Genomic DNA, 18,035 nt, shown 5'->3' with positions numbered 1-18,035 from the left:
AAGGAAGACAAACATTCCTCCTTGCCAACTGATTAAGTACACGATGCTGCTAACTGCATCATATTCCAAACCTCAGGACTCCTAACATGTTCCACAGAAGCAGCAGATGTCATCTTGACAGGATTTCTTTGTTTTCTCAATAGATGCTACAAGGGCTACCCATGATCTTTAGAGCAGGCAATTTATCAAGAAATCAAGATTATTCACTGTGTTTTATTAATACATTTTATGCAGTCACGCTGATTTCAAACAAAAGTGTCTTCTGTCTAATTGTTTTTGCTTCTCATTTGATGGGAGCATTATTTTAGAACAATTGCATCAGTCCAAAAGTTATCTAGAGTATAAAATGTAAAGAGACTGCACAAAGTACTTCTTCCTATAATGAAGTGTCAAAAACTTCCTGAATCTGACAGCTTTACCTAGAAATTGAAAATAACATTTTACCCTTTCTCTCTCTGTAATATCGTTTTTCTTTTTAAATAGGAAGACATTAGATGTCGTGGAGTTCTCAGAATAGAGGGGAGGAAGACCAGCTGTAAATCAGCCTACTTTGCTTAAGCAGTCAAGTGGTGTGTTGAGAAGTTACCAACATGATCGTCTCTGAATTGCCCTCACCCTCCCATTCCTACCAACAAAAGTCCTTCATTCTTTGTAAAACTCCCCCTCTGCACTCCTGAACACAGCGAGCAAACAAAATCAAGAATTCCTGGAGAGTCTTGGGGAAACTTTGAACCCCATACACTGGGGAAGCCAGTAGAATATATTTCTTAGACTTCTAACTCAGGGATCCTCAAACTTTTTAAACAGGGGGCCAGTTCACTGTCCCTCGGACCATTGGAGGGCCGGACCGCAGGCCTCTGGACAAGTCAGCTGCTAAGCAGGACAGGTACCAGCAGCAAAAACACCCGGAGGGCCGGATAAATGTCCTAGGCGGGCTGCATGTGGCCCACAGGCCGTAGTTTGAGGACGCCTGTCTAACTCTTGGGGACCTGAGCCCTAGCTGCTGTGCTCTGAAATTCATTGCTGCATTTGTGCAGGGCACACCTCCCATAGGCTGCTCCCAAACAATGACTGAGCATGGTATGGAGTGTGAGTAAGGCAGATCCATTCCTAGGAGTCACAGAATACCTCTGACAGCCAAGCTTAGCTGAGGGTCATTCTGACAGCCTTGCCAAACCTTCCTTTGACTACACATCAACGTGAGATGCTTCCGCCCAATCTCCCTTGTTCTCGTCACTCAAGTCACACTTGCATTGTGACCTGATGGCCCTCCTGGCCTTTCCCCACTCCAAAAGCTATGCATGTTTAATCTTGACATCTACTTCTTAGAGGACTTAGATTTACACATCCATACATAGTACATGTGTAGGATGGAAGGCCATCCTAGAGCCTGACCTATCATTAGGGTCAACTGCCCAGTAGAGAATGATATCTCTGCTCTAAAGAAAACCTGCTCCTCCCCTTGCCTGTCACACCACCCATGTTTGTGGGGAAGCTGTTGCTAAACTGTAAACAACCTGTTTCTGGGTCGGAGTTTCATATGTAACAAAGCGGCTCCCTTACCGCAATCTCTTGAAAGTCAGCCCTTAACACAAGAGTTTGTAGGAAATAAAGTATAAGAACAATGAAAAAATGTTAGGAATTAAAACAAAGTTTTAAGATTCTTTTTAGAAGAAAACCTATTCTTACATGAACTCAATAAATTTGGGGGCTGGTCTGATATTAAATTATCTGCACTTGCTTGTTGTAATTATGCGTAATAATTGATTATAACAATAATAACCTACCTTTTGGTTATCATTACACATGGTAATAATCAAAGAAGATCCATATTGTCATCCCATTTACTTAGCATGTTTAAACATGACCCAAGACTAAGTATGATTACATACTTCATTTACTTCGTTCTCGCTATGGCTCAGGCTGCTTCCCGGAGGACAGAGTCCTTCAATTGATGGGAATGATATGGTGAGGGAAACGCAAGGCCCGGTAAATACCTGAGCAGGTTGGTAACATTTAATAATGGCACAACCCAGCTTGAAAACTTCCACTTCCAGATTACAAAATCCGAACAGCAAACAAAATTTAAACAAAATCCCAGAGAACAAAAAGTCCTTAGCATGATATAGAAGTCTCCCATAAGAACCAAAGTCCTTCACAACTGGCTCTACTGTACCTTCTTAGTGCTCCCCCAATCAACTCCTGTCACTTCCCAGTGCTACCCACTAAGTACCTTTTCCTTGCTGTCTAATTCCCAAAGAATTTCAATGGCATTTGGAGAATAAGAACTCCTGCCCCACTTAATCACAATAGAGATAAGATGGTGGTGGGAAGGAGAATTAGCATCTATGTATTCTCACCCTATTTTTCTAGTTAAAGCATTTCAACACAGTATTTTTCCCTATAAAAATAACATTCCCACTGCTTAAAGTCTCCAATGACAGGCACTTGTTTTCCAAATGATTTTTAGATAGCCACTCTCAAAGCAGCATTTTGGTAATGACTAAAATATGCTAATACTTTCTAACCAACGTGCAGAAGCAACCTGAAGGAAATCTCTTGATGTGACTTCATCTTGAACCCTTGCCCTACCTCTGAAACCTGACCTGGGAAGCCAGATGCTGGTCTATTGAGGTTTGGTCGATGTAGGCTCCTACTGCTCTGTCTGAATGACAGATTCCTTATCTCCCCATTTTCTGTAGTCCCACTATCTCTACCTCAAATTTCCAGAGCCATGTTCTCATCTGTGCCCCAGTGCTAGATTCCTCTTAGTTCCATCTCATTGTTTCCTGACTTCTCCTTTGTTACTGATCCATATGATATTTGCTACTTAATTTGTGATTGTTCATCCTCCAAATGGCCTCAGATCAGGGTGTGGAATAGACTAGAACTAGGCAGGAATGGGAAGGAGATTGGAGCAGCTATGGCATTGCTCCTGGATCATTTTTCACCACCACCCCATTCCTCCCACAGAGACTTAGCTACCACCACTGACACTATCTGCTGCATCTCTAAGGCTCAGACACCACCCAGGTCATCTGTGAATGAGGCCTCAACACAGAGTAAGGACCCAGCAACATCAAGGAATTAAAAAAAATTAGAGCGCCATTTCTTCACCAGAGCCTTTATCCAAGAAATATATTTCCCCAGAATGTGATCCATTGAAAAGCAATGTCATAAGTCATTAAGAGGTACTATGAAAAAGAAGCTATTTTCTTGGTCAAACAAATCTGAGAAACTGTGGCTTAAAGAGAGTTAGGTAATTTTCTTCACTACAGGATTTCTCAGAGCTTTTACTGTACTAATATAAATTGTGAATCACTAAGAAGTAAACACAGCATGAAGCAGTTCTCAAACTTATTTGGCCATACAAGTCTTTTGTGTTTTCAATGAAGACCCACTGGTGTCTTGCATAGCTCAGTGTTCAGAAAATCATGGTATGGGAAAAAGTAACCAAAGATAATGTCTCTCAGTCACAGATTACATAGGGGAGTAAAAATGATGGAAGGCTCTTTGAAAAGCCATATTCTTCTCTTACCCCATGTGACTCATACAGTCCCTCCCCCACATGGGAAATTGATTCTACTCTGGATTTCAACATTTCTGGCAATTCAGTTTGGCTAGAGTGACCTTGAGGAAGTTACAAACCTACCACAGGCATGGTTTTTTCATTTATGACAACTGGCCATAAAGATTTATCTTCCCACTCTAGTTCCCTAAGCTATAAGAATTAATGGAGCCGATCCTAAGGAGTGATGTGAATTCCTTGGAGAAAGTCTCTATGTAAATACAAGGTCTTGTCATCTTAAATGCTGTGGATTTATGTCCTAGACTACACAGTGACAACCATGCAGAGAGCATGCCTCCATTATTTTCCAAAGCCATAGAAGTCCGATCAACACATTAGCCTTTCAGCCATTGTCATTTATAAATAGCATCCTCCCAAACCCTGCCTTTTCACATGAAATTCATATTTCTTCCTTTGTGAACTGATAAAATGTGGCAGCAATGTACCCATGAAAGTCAAAACTCTTTAGTATTTTAGTATTAATATTTGCAAGGGCTAGGAAAAAAAGAACTTGCAATATTAGATGCATGTATTGTTACAACATTTATTTACACAACAGAGGGAAGAGCTGACATGGAAAGGGTGAATCAGGTTCTTCATTATTTATGTAAATCGGGCTATGAGACCTAATTCTTAAGTATTTAATCACATGAAGGGAAAATTGAAGCAAGATTTCAAATTAACTTGGCATAAAGATACAGTAATGACGTCAAGGAATAAAGAATTCTTTGGTGGTATGGCTGTGTATTTTTTTTCTTTTTTTTATTGAATGGTAACTACGTACATTAATGCATTTCTGGGGTACAGTGTGCAGTTTTCACACACAATCCGAAACACTTCCATCAAACTGGTTAACATAGCCTTCATGTCATTTTCTTATTATTTTGTCATGTTATTATTTTATCATGTTATTATTTTAAAACGTTCACATTCTACTCTTAGAAAGATTCACTTGTACCCTTGTAAGATAAAACTCAGAAGTGTGTGGTATTTTAAGCACTAGGTTCAAAGTGACTCAGATAAATTTTACTGCAGACCAGTATTTTTTGTATGTTAAGAAGTAACCCAGAGAAAGGAAGTACAGATAGTAGGGTAAACAAAAGTTTCTTTTTTTTTTAAGTAGCAGTAACAGTTACAGAAAACATATGATGTTGATTGACTAATGTCAACTGGGCCAATGTTGTGTTGGTTATGAGTAGTCGTTAGCTAAGTGGATATTTGAGTGTCTGGTCCAGAGCAAACATCTGGTTACATTCACATTACAATTTTTCAGAAATTCTGTGCTTTGTACTTAATTTATTCTTGTGTCTTACCTGCCCCAGGGAATTCTTTGTTAGAGCACAGTTCTTCTATATAAATGTATCCTTCCCACCTTGAGATCTGCTGTCTCCATTACTGCCATCTTTCCTTTGCCCAAAAGCTTTTAATCTCCTAACCTATAATTTTCCTTTTGCTCCCACTCTACCTCAAGGAAAGTTCTTCAATCCTTTAGAGACAAAATGACAACTAAGAAATAAAAAAAGGAGTCTCTTTCTGTCCCTTCAGTTTTTTTTTTTTTTAAATGCTCATCCACTTTAGACTCCAGGACAATTCTTAGACTCTACCTTGTCACTTCTGCATATACCTCAAACTATTGATCTTAATCTAGAATTCTAATTTGTCCTTTAGGAATAAATGGCTGCTTAAAGCAGTCATTCTGTCTCTTGATTCTCTGAAATATCCTGCATCAAATAGTCCCATAGCCTGCAAGAATTTGCAAGGTGATGTGGGTGGTAATGAGTGCTGCATGGGGAATTTTTAATCTTAAAAATCCCAAAACTGGGCAGCACCTGTGGCTCAAAGGAGTGGGGCACTGGCCCCATATGCCAGAGGTGGCAGGTTCAAACCCAACCTGAGCCGAAAACTGCTTAAAAAAAAAAATCCCAAAACCAGAGATGTTGGCGTGGATGTGGAGAAAAGGAACACTTCTACATTGCTGGTGGGAATGCAAACTAATGCGTTCCTTTTGGAAATATTTTTGGAGAACACTTAGAGATCTAAAAATAGACCTGCCATTCGATCCTATAATTCGTCTACTAAGTATATATCCGGAAGACCAAAAATCACATTATAACAAAGATATATGTACCAGAATGTTTATTGCAGCCCAATTCATAATCTCTAAGTCATGGAAGAAGTCCAAGTGCCCATTGACCCATGAATGGATCAATAAATTGTGGTATATGTACACCATGGAAGAGACTTTAACTCTTTTGTGTTTACATGGATGGAGCTGGAACATATTCTTCTTACCAAAGTATCTCAAGAATGGAAGAAAAAGTATCCAATGTACTCAGTCTTACTATGAAACCAATTTATAGCTTTCTTATGAAAGCTACAACCCAATTATAGCCCAAGAAGAAGGGAAAAGGGGAGAGGGAGCAGAGGGGAGGGAGGAGGATGGGTGGAGGGAGAGTAGTTGGTGGGACCACACCTACAGTGCATCTTACAAGGGTACATGTGAAATTTGCTAGGTGTAGAATTTAAATGTCTTAACACGATAACCAAGAAAATGCCGTGAAGGCTATGTTGAAAAGTTTGATGAAAGCATTTCAGATTGTGTGTAAAACTAGCACATTGCGCCCCATGATTGCATTAATGTACATAGCTATGATTTAATTAAAAAAAAAAGTTTCTTACTGCCATTTACTAGATGCCCAAACTAGCTACTTCACATGGCAAAAAAATGAAAATACTCCTATGTCATCACTCAGTTTAGTAACTAATATAGAAATAGCCCATGTGTTGCTATAGAAAATTAAACCAGAGGAGGAGCAAGATGACAGCCAAGTAACAGCTTCCTTGCAACTGGACACAGTGAGACTGGGGAGAGAAGACTCCAGGTATCTCTGGCTGGTGGAATCTGCCCATAAACATCCCTTTGGGGGGCACAGGGAGTCAGAGATAGACTTCTGGACCCCATCAGGAGGACAAAAGCAGTAGAGAACAGCAAGTGGTTGTGTTCATTCAGTCTAATCCCACAGGCAGCTGACTCATCGAAACCCTAGTCCAGAGGCACAGTAACTTAAAGAGCAAAAGGAACTAAAAGGAAAATCAGGGCAAGGAAACAGATAAAAGAAAACACTCATAAGGAAGAATCAGCAGAAAAAAATCCTGGCAACATGAAAAACCAGTCCAGAGCAAACCCCACCACCACCGCCACCAAGGGACTGTGAAGTAGCTACTGCAGAGGATTCCACCTATAAAGAAATGTTAGAAATGACAGAAAGGGAATTTAGAATACAGATGATGAAAACAATGAAGGAAATGATGAAACAATGACGGAAACTGCTGATAAAGTGAAAAATAACCAGAGCTGAAGGAACTGAAGCAGTCAATTAGGGAACTCAAAGATGCAATAGAAAGTATCAACAGATTAGACCATGCAGAAGAAAGAATCTCAGAGGTAGAGGACAAAGCTCTTGAGATAACTCAGATCATTAAACAGGCAGAAAAGAGAGAAAGGAGAACATTCACTGTCAGAATTATGAGACTTTATGAAGCATTCAAACATATGAGTTATAGGTATCCCAGAAGGGGAAGAAGAATACCCTAGGGGAATGGAAGCCATACTAGAGAATAATGTAAATGAAAATTTTCCAAATACCACAAAAGATTCTGATACACTCCCTTCAGAGGGATACCAGACCCGAGGTCACCTCAACTCTAACAGAGCTTCTCCAATACACATTGTGATGAACCTGTCCAAGGTCAAGACAGAAAAAAAGATTCTTCAAGCTGCCAGGAGTAAGCACCAGTTGACCTACGGGGGCAAATCCATCAGGGTGACTGCAACCAGAAGATAATGGTCATCTACCTTTAATCCACTTAAACAGAACAATTTCCAGCCCAGAATTCTATATCCCACTCAGCTAAGCTTTAAAATTGACAGAGAAATCAAACCATGTACTGATATACAAACATCAAGGAAATTTGCCACAAGACCAGCTCTACAGGAAATACTTCAACCTGTTCTACACACTGACCATCACAATGAATCAATAGCAAAGTAAGAACTCAGAAATTAAAGGACAGAACCTAACTTCCACAATGATGTAAAAGACAAAACTAAGCAATGGACTCTCACAAAATAAGATGAATAGAACACTACCACACGTATCAATTATCTCAACAAATGTTAATGGCTTGAATTCCCCACTGAAGAGGCATAGATGGGCTAACTGGATTAAAAAACAGAAGCCATCCATTTGCTGTCTGCAGGAAACACACCTAGCTTCAAAAGACAAATTAAAACTCCAAGTTGGAAGACAATTTTTCAGGCAAATAGAATTCAGAAGAAAAGAGGACTTGCAATCTGATTTCCAGATACATGTGGTCTTTAAGCAACTAAAGTCAAAAAAGACAAAGATGGTCACTTTATATTGGTCAAGGGAAAAATACAACAAGATGACATTTCAATTCTAAATATTTATGAGCCCAACTTAAATGCTCCCAGATTCTTGAAACAGACCTCACTACTCAGTCTGAGCAATATGATATCCTATAGCACCATAACAACAGGGAACTTTAACACTCCTCTCACAGAGCTAGACAGATCCTCTAAACAGAAATTAAACAAAGATATAAGGGACTTAAACGAGACCCTAGAACAACTGTGCTTGATAGATGCATATAAAACACTCCATCCCAAAGATAAAGAATATACATTCTTGGCTCAGCACCTGTGGCTCAAGCGGCTAAGGCACCAGCCACATACACCTGAGCTGACGGGTTTGAATCCAGCCTGGGGCCCACCAAACAACAACAGCTGCAACCAAAAAATAGCCGGGTGTTTTGGCAGGGACCTGTAGTCCCAGCTACTTGGGAGGCAGAGGCAGAAGAATCACCTAAGCCCAGGAGTTGGAGGTTGCTATGAGCTGTGATGCCACAGCACTCTACCCAGAGTGATAGCTTGAGGCTCTGTCTGATAACAAAAACCAAAAAAAGAATATATATTCTTGAGTGGCGCCTGTGGCTCAAAAGGGTAGGGTGCCAGTCCCATATGCCAGAGGTGGCAGGTTCAAACCCAGCCCTGGCCAAAAAAAAAAAAAAGAATATACATTCTTCTCATTGCCCCATTGAACATTCTCCAAAATTGATCATATCCTAGGACACAAAATAAACCTCAACAGACTCAAAAGAATTGAAATTTTACCTTGTATCTTCTCAGACCACAAGGCACTAAAGGTGGAACTAAACTCCATCAAAAACATTGAACCCCACACAAAGACATGGAATTAAACAACCTCCTGTTGAATGACAGTTGGGTGCAGGAAGAAATAAAAGAGGAAATCATTAACTCCTTGAGCACAACAACAATGAAGACACAAACTACCATCTCATCCTTTTGGGATACTGCAAAAGCAGTTCTGAAAGGAAAATTTATTGCTTTAGATGCCCACATTCGAAAAACAGAAAGTGAGCACATCAACAAACTCACAAGCCATCTTATAGAAGCCTAAACCCACCAGAAGAAAAGAAAATTAAATCAGAAATCAATGATTTGAAAACAAAAGAATCATTCAGAAAATTAATAAAACAAGGAATTGGTTTTTTGAAAAAATAAATAAAATAGATAAACCTTTGGCCAGACTAACTAGAAATAGAAAAGTAAAATCTCTAGTAACCTCAATCAGGAATGATAAAGGGGAAATAACAACTGATGCCACAGAGATACAAGAGATCATCTCTGAATACTACCAGAAACTCTATGCCCAGAACTTTGACAATGTGAAGGAAATGGATCAATATTTGGAATCACACCCTCTCCCTAGACTTAGCCAGGAATAAACAGAGCTCCTGAACAAACCAGTTTCAAGCACTGAAATTAAACAATAAAAATGCTTCCAACCAAAAAATGCCCTGGTCTGATGGCTTCACACCAGAATTCTATCAAACCTTCAAAGAAGAGCTTATTCCCATACTGTAGAAATTATTCCAAAAATTTGAGGATGAAGGAAACTTCCCCAACACATTCTATGAAGCAAACATCACCCTGATACCAAAACCAGGAAAAGACTCAACTGAAAAGGAGAATTTCAGACTAATTTCACTAATGAACATAGATGCAAAAATTCTCAACAAGATCCTAGCCAATAGAGTACAGTTTATCAAAAAAGTCATACATCATGATCAAGTAGGTTTCATCCCAGGGATGCAAGGCTACACACACAAGTCCATAAACATTATCCACCGTATTAACAAAAGCAAAAAAAAAGACCATATGATCCTTTCAATAGATGCAGAAAAAGCATTCGATAAAATCCAGCATCCTTTTCTAATTAGAACACTGAAGAGTATAGGCATAGGTGGCACATTTCTTAAACTGATCAAAGCTATCTATGACAAACTCATTGCTAATATGTTACTGAACGGAGTAAAACTGAAAGCTTTTCCACTTAAAACTGGAACCAGACAAGGTTGTTCTCTGTCACCATTACTATTCAACATAGAGCTAGAAGTTCTAGCCAATACAATTAGGCAAGACAAGGAAATAAAGGGCATCCAAATGGGAGCAGAGGAGGTCAAACACTCCCTCTTTGCTGAGGATATGATCTTATACTTAGAGAACCCCAAAGACTCAAACACAAGACTCCTGGCAGTCATCCAAAAATACAGTAGCGTTTCAGGACATAAAATCAACGTCCACCAGTCAGTAGCCTTTGTATACAGCAATAACAGTAAAGATTAGAGGCTAATTAAGGACACAACTCTCTTCACCATAGCTTCAAAGAAAATGAAATACCTAGGAATATACCTAACAAAAGAGGTAAATGACCTCTATAAAGAAAATTATGAAACCCTAAGAAAGGAAATAGCAGAGGATATTAACAAATGGAAGAACATACCAAACTCATGGCTAGGAAGAATCAACATTGTTAGAATGTCTATACTTCCCAAAGCAATCTACCAATTCAATGTCATCCCTATTAAAATCCCAACATCGTACTTTCAAGACTTGGAAAAAAGGATTCTGTATTTTGTATGGTACCAGAAAAAACTCCATATAGCTAAGACAGTTCGGGGGCATCAGCATATCAGATTTTTTGCTCTAATACAAAGCCATAGTGGTAAAGATAGCATGGCACTGGCACAAAAATGGAGACATAGACATTTGGAATCAAATAGAAAACCAGGAAATGAAACTAACATCTTACAACCACCTAATCTTTGATAAACCAAACAAGAACATACCTTGGGGGAAAGGCTCCCTATTCAATAAATGGTGCTGGGAGAACTGGATATCCACATGTGAAAGACTGAAACTGGACCCACACCTTTCTCTACTCACAAAAATTGATTCAAGATAGACAAAGGACTTAAATTTAAGGCATGAAACAATAAAAATCCTCAAAGAAAGCATAGGAAAAACACTGGAAGATATCGGCCTGGGGAAAGACTTCATGAAGAAGATGCCATGGCAATTGCAACAACAACAAAAATAAACAAATGGGATTTAATTAAACTGAAAAGCTTCTGTACAGCTAAGGAGACAACAACCAAAGCAAATAGACAACCTACACAATGGGAAAGGATATTTGCATATTTTGAATCAGACAAAAGCTTGATAACTAGGATCTATAGAGAACTCAAATTAATCCACATGAAAAAGACCAACAATCCCATATATTAATGGGCAAGAGACATGAATAGAAGCTTCTCTAAAGAAGACAGACAAATGGCTAACAAACATATGAAGAAAGTGCTCATCATCATTAATTACTAGAGAAATGCAAATCAAAACCAGTCTGAGATACAATCTAACCCCAGCGAGAATAGCCCACATCACAAAATCTCAAAACTGCCGATGCTGGCATGGATGTGGAGAGAAGGGAACACTTTTACACTGCTGGTGGGACTGCAAACTAATAAACTTTTTGGAAGGAAGTATGGAGAACCCTCAAAGAACTCAAGCTAGCCCTCCCATTTGATCCTGCAATCCCATTACTGGGCATATACCCAGAAGGAAAAAAAAATCCTTTTCTCCTAAGAACACTTACACTAGACTATTTATTGCAGCTCAATTTACAATCGCCAAAATGTAGAAACAGCCTAAATGCCCACCTACCCAGGAATGGATTAACAAGCTGTGGTATATGTACACCATGGAATACTATTCAGCCATTTAAAAAATGGAGACTTTACAGCCTTTGTATTAACATGGATGCAAGTGGAACACATTGTTCTTAGTAAAGTATCACAAGAATGGAGAACCATGAATCCTATGTACTCAATTTTGATATGAGGACAATTAATGACAATTAATGACATGGTAGGGGTAGGGCAAGGGGAGAGCAGAGAGAGGAGGAGGGAGGGGTGGGGAAAGGAAGAGCAGCGAGAGAGAAGGGGGGTGGGGTCTTGGTGTGTGCCACACCTTTTCGGGGCAAGACACAATTGTAAGAGGGACTTTACCTAACAAATGCAATCAGTGTAACCTGGTTTCTTGTACCCTCAATGAATCCCCAACAGTTTAAAAAAAAAGAAGAAAATTAAACCTCACCCTTTTAATTTTAGTTCTTCATGGCATACAGACAGAGACCTTGTCAAAACCTGTGATGAGACAAGAAGTCCCACAAGATCTATAAAAGGTACATTATCTATTTATGTTATATCTTAGTGTAGCCAAAGATTCTAAGAAAAAGAAAAATGTATTTTAATCTAATTGTTATTGTTGTGGATTTCCTGCCAGATTTTGTGACATTCAGTCTTTCAGTCAATGAACATTTGCTGAACGCCTACTAGGTATTGCTGCTGACACCATCCTGACCACTGCTCACCATGCTGACAATAGCCAACCCCCAGACAAAATGAACAGGGATCATAAGCTCCTGAGTATTGTCCCCAATAGTGCCTTGCACAGCTTTGCTTTGCTTGTTAGGTTCGAAGATTTTATATAATCATATATACACATATATACACACATGTATATATATATACACATACACAGGCATAGAGACATGAATTTTAAATTTTAATTACCTTAAAACAAAAACACACAGTACACACTGACTTCACTCTTTCCACTGACAATATTCAGCAAGATTGGCCAATTTATAAAATCTGACTCCATAAGCATTCAAATATATAACCAATGATTAACAATGGAACACCAGCAGAGTAGATGCATGGGCAGAGTGTCCTGAGAACATCCAGAAGGGAGCCAGGCGTGAAAGAAGGAGATGTCTCAAAGAAAGTAATGTCTTTATCTCCTTTATCTCCCTATACTTCATGTTTCTATACAATGCAGTTACTTACCAAAAAATAATGTAGATATATTGCTTTGGCCTTAATTTCCTAGTTACACTTATTTTACCTCTTTAAACTTAAAAATCAAAGTTCTTCCACTTCTGTCTTACATTCATGATGTAGAGTGTTAAAAGGGGCATTCCTCCCGCACTTACAATAAAAAAAAAATCAAAGTGCCTTCAAATGTATGACTCTTCTGGAGAGCTAAAGCTGCAAAATAACCAAATGACAGTGGCAAGAACACAGAGCAACCAGAACTCTCATACACTGCTAGTGGGTCTGGAAACTGGTACAACCACTTTGGAAAATAGTCTACCAAGTTCTGATAAAGTTAAACATATACCTGCCATGTGTACCAGCAATCGTGCTCCTTGCTATCTACCTGAGAGAAATGAAAACATGTTCACACAAAAACCTGTACTTGTATGTTTATAGCAGAGTTATGCGTAATCACCAAACCTCCATACAATGGAATACTATCCAGGAATGAACTAGTGACTTGTGCAAAAACATGGAAGAATCTTAAGCACATTTCGCTGAATGAAAGGAGCCAGACCTGAAAGGCCATGTTGCATGATTCCATTTGTAGGACACTTTGGAAAAGACAAAAACCATAAAAATGGAAAACCTAGCAGTGGTTGCCAAGGAATACAGGGCGAAGGAGAGGTAACTATAAACAGGCAGCAAAATGGAATTCTGGGGTGATAGGACAGTTTTGAAAGGGACTTTGGTGGAGGAGACACAATTTTATGCACTTGTCAAAACCCATAGAATTGTATACCAAAGAGAGAAAAATTGACTGCATGTATGTGTTTGAAAATCAACCAGGATATGAGAGAAAAGAATACAGCCTGTGACTAATCTATTATAAATGAATCACATAACCACTCTGAAGGTGGTGAGGGAAAAAAAAGGAGCTAACCTAAGTCACTCTGGACAGCAGTGTTTTGACTGGATACTGTAAGACTAAAGGCAAAAAGAACAGTTAGTAAAGTTTGTTTCGCACAGGGTTATGGGTTAACAGCTCTAAAACTATTTGTATTTCAGGAGCAAATAAAGTAAATGTAGATAATGACGCTGGGTTCTCACTGTCAGAAAAAAGTTACAAATAAATGAGAAAGCTAGGATAAATTTTGTGGTGCTGTATTGGGATCCGAGATATACCATAAATAAGGATATACCATAGACAGATACACAGATAAATAGATACAGAAATAAATTAGATTTGTGTACACATGTGTATACACGATACCTGAGTAGCAATGGTTATGTCTAAGCACCCAAATCTTGGTTTCTAAATACCATTTTCCAATAAAAGGAATCAAGAGTCCTTGAAGAACTGTGTTGACCCCAGGGCCATTGCAGAGAAAATACAAGATGAACCCAGAGCATATTCTAATGCTAGATAATAAAGAAGTGATCAAAAAAATTAAAAAGAGGGGAAGAAGGAAGGCAGGGAAGGCAGGTGGCTGAGCTATTTAAAGGGCAGAGGAGCCAAGCTGGAAGAATTCCTAATGGCCACAGTTGGAATGACTTGAGCAATAAAATTTAAAAACCAATTATGGTACTGGATTATAAGCCTAAGAATAAACAAACATCCTTGAGTCCATGCTGATATAAATAACTGAACCAACAAACATGGGAGAAGGGACAACTGTCTCTTAGAGAAAGGCTCTAATTAAATAATGCAGAAAGAAAATAGAAAACCATTGGATTTTTTTTTTTCCCAGCTCTCCGACAACTTGAACTTTACCTTGGAAGAACAATGTAACCTCAAAATTTGGACCTCAAATTAATTTGAAATTTAAAAAAAGGGAAAAAAAATAACTATTAGAAGCCCACAGTAGTAATTGCTCCAGGCAAGGTCCATCAGTGAATGCTAAAATTTGTTTGTAAAAGTTTGAGACTTTTGAAACAGGTTGTTTCTACTTAAAGTATCACCCCAAAATAGTAATTATAAAGAGAAAAAGAGTAAGTTTGTAGTCAAGAATGTTGGAAGATACCACTTGGCACATTATCCAAGTGGTCAAGATTAACATCACCAGTGATACACATCAGCATCGTGCACTCTTTGATCTGATGTACTAGAGCGGCACATTGCCTGTGTTATCCTTGCCAAAAGTGCAATCCAATCATGAAAACGCATCAGCCAAACCCAAATGAAAGGACACTCCAGAAAACAACTGACCAGTTCTCTCCAAAAGGGGCAAGGACAGGGGCAAGGACAAAGGCAAGGAAACACTGAGGAAAAGTCGCACATTAAAGAGATTAAGGAGACACAACTAAATGTAATACAGGCTCTTGGATTGGATCCTTAGAACATTAAGGGGGAAGATTGGTAAACTGCATAAATTTTGTCATTTGGTTAACAGTATTGTACCAAGGTTAATTTTTCAGTTTTTGTAATTTTTCTATGGTCACCCATGATGTAACATAAGGGGAAGCTGGGTGAAGGGTACTATAGAAGAACCCTGTACTATTTTTGCAACTCATCTAAAATCATTCTGAAATCAGTTTAAAACAATAAAAAAATCAAAAGGTATAATTCTTAAACTCCTACTGCTGACTGTATTTTCCAATGATAGCCCCATTGGCTCTTTCTCTGGAACCTCGTCACTGCCCTATCAAGAGGTTCGATCTATTTTCCTTCCCTTTAAACCTGGGAGAGGCTTTATGACAACTTCAATGTATAAAATAGACACCACCTGACTTCCTAATCTAGGTCATAAAAGGTAATGCAGCTTCTACCTGGTTCACTCTCCCTCTCTTTGGTTTCTTGCCCTTGGAGTCCAGTCATGACGTTGTGAAGAAGCCCAGGCCACAGGAAAAGTAACAGGTGTTTCAGCTGAAAGCCCCAGCTAGTACCTAAGCCAACAGGCAGACCTGTGTGTGCACGCACCTTAAGATAATTCTAGCCCACAGCCTTCAAGTGGTCCCGTGGGTTACTGAATAGAGATATGCTGTCCCACTGAGCCCTACTGAATTGCAGGTTTGTGAGAATAATTATTGTTATTGTTTTAAGCCACTAGGCATTGAGGTGATTTGTTATGCAGCAAAAGATAACTGCAACAGCTGTCCTAAACTGATGTGATGCATTGCTAGAAGATACGGGATTATACTCAAATCTTCCTTTAGAGCAAAGTTTGACTCACAAAGGTTAAAAAAAAAAATTCAACAGAGGTGTGAGTCTGGTAGCATTTCTTGCCATTTTTTTCCTATGGTGATTTATTTGCCAACACAGTATTCCTCTTTGAAGGAGATCAATAGGACATTGAGTTATTGGGACATGACCCAGGGAAAGTTTGTATTTTGCTAGTTCTCATTCTAAGCACATCCATATTATTAATTTCTATCTGCTCACTTTCAGAACTAAATCATCACGTTTGTCAGGGAATGAGGAGCAAAATGAGCAGTGTCCTCAATTTCCTCCCTTCTTCTGGGCTCTTACTCATCCTTTAAGTTCAAACCTAGAATGTCCTGGTTGATATGGACTCCTGCCTTCTAAGGAGAGCTGGAGCCACACAAATAACCATCATTTACTTGTAAAAGGATGTTTTAATGGTCTTCAGTGGATTTTTTCTTAAATTTGTCAACTTGTACACTGAGAATTATGGTGAAACTAAAAAAAAACAAGACATATCAACTTACCACGAAAATATGCTTATGTCAAAGACAGCAAATAATACCGTAGGTCAATAAGCATCTTAGGGAGTATTTGAGAACCTCTTCTTCTCATAGTGCTTAACTTAATTTTTGCAATTAAGCTAAATTACTACTTTGGTCTTACAATGGCAAAATAAATTGGACCATTTTTAAAATGTTAACATGGAGGAAATAAAATAGGAAGTTATCAATGCTTATATTTCTTCTTGATGTCATTAGGAGACAGAAATTTTCTAGGGGTGTATTGTCAGAGCCCAGAACTGGCCAGGTCTCGGGCCGACTTAACTAGATTCCAGACGCAGACAGCTAAGCTCCCTTGCTCAGGAACAACTGCTCTTGGGTGCCTGAGAGCTATCTACTTTAGTAGAAGGTGGGGAGAGGGGAGAGGGGAGAGGGGAGGGGGAGAGAGAGAGAGAGAGTCTTTGAGGGTGAAGCAGTCTAAGAAGAATAGATAGATCTTAGTCTTTAGCAGAGCTTGGTAATCAGCAGAGAGACGCCGTGCTGGCGTTCTGCAGGCAGGAGAGGAGACAGAGTCAGAGTAAGCATGTCCATGATAGAATGCACATGCTTTTTGACTGTCTTCTCCTCCAGACTAATATAAGGCTGATCTCGTGCCTCTCAGCACCACAGGTGTAGAGACTGCCAATTCACCACTGCTCTCATCTCACGAGCTCTCATGCTTGTTAGGAGAGCTAAATCCCTCTCCATGCCCTTTTCACCAAGGTGTTCCATTATTGAGCTATACAGGTATTTCTTAAAACTCTCACTCCTCCTAGCCATAGGCTATACAGGCTGCTACAGTGTATAGTACAAAATTCTTTTGTTCTTATCTACAGAGGATGCAAAAAAACGTATACACATTTTAAGAAAGGACAAAACCATATTAAATTTATAATACTCAAGTCTCATTTGACTTCTGCAATGACAGAAGTGTTCAATGTGACTTGTATTCATCTTTTGTTATCAGTACACACTGAGCATTATCATTTTAATACAGTTTTTCCCTTTCATACATTTTTGGCAACCTCTGTATTAAAGTAAATGATATTTCAATGTATCTTCTTTAAAGGCACTGTGACCTCTGAGCTTACATCAATTTCTTGCTTTTTGCTACTGAAAGCAAGGAAAATAGCATCAAAAATCCTGAGTTCAAATCCTGATTCTCTGTCACCTACTTTGTTCTGCTAGTGATTCTCAACACAAAAGTGGGTAACTATGGGAGAGGATAAATTAATTTGCTTGACTATAGTAACTATTACTGTGCATATCAAAGCTTTGTGCTGGACCCCTTAAACATATACAACATAAACTTTAGTATGCATCTGAATTCCCTGGAAGGCTTTCTAAAACTCAGTGAGCCTAACTCAAAGATTTTTGATTCAAGAAGGTCTAGAGTAGGCCCTGAGATTCGCATTTCTTCCAAATTTCCAGATGATGCTAAGTTGTATGCATTTGAATAATTCACTTCTAGTTTGGAGTCTCAGATTCTATAGCTGAAAAAAAAATTGAGACGTTTCTC

This window comes from Otolemur garnettii, unplaced genomic scaffold (assembly GCF_000181295.1).
Source record: "Otolemur garnettii isolate 467f Iridium unplaced genomic scaffold, OtoGar3 scaffold00051, whole genome shotgun sequence".
Taxonomy (NCBI): Eukaryota; Metazoa; Chordata; class Mammalia; order Primates; family Galagidae; genus Otolemur; species Otolemur garnettii.
This window is presented reverse-complemented; position numbering follows the sequence as displayed.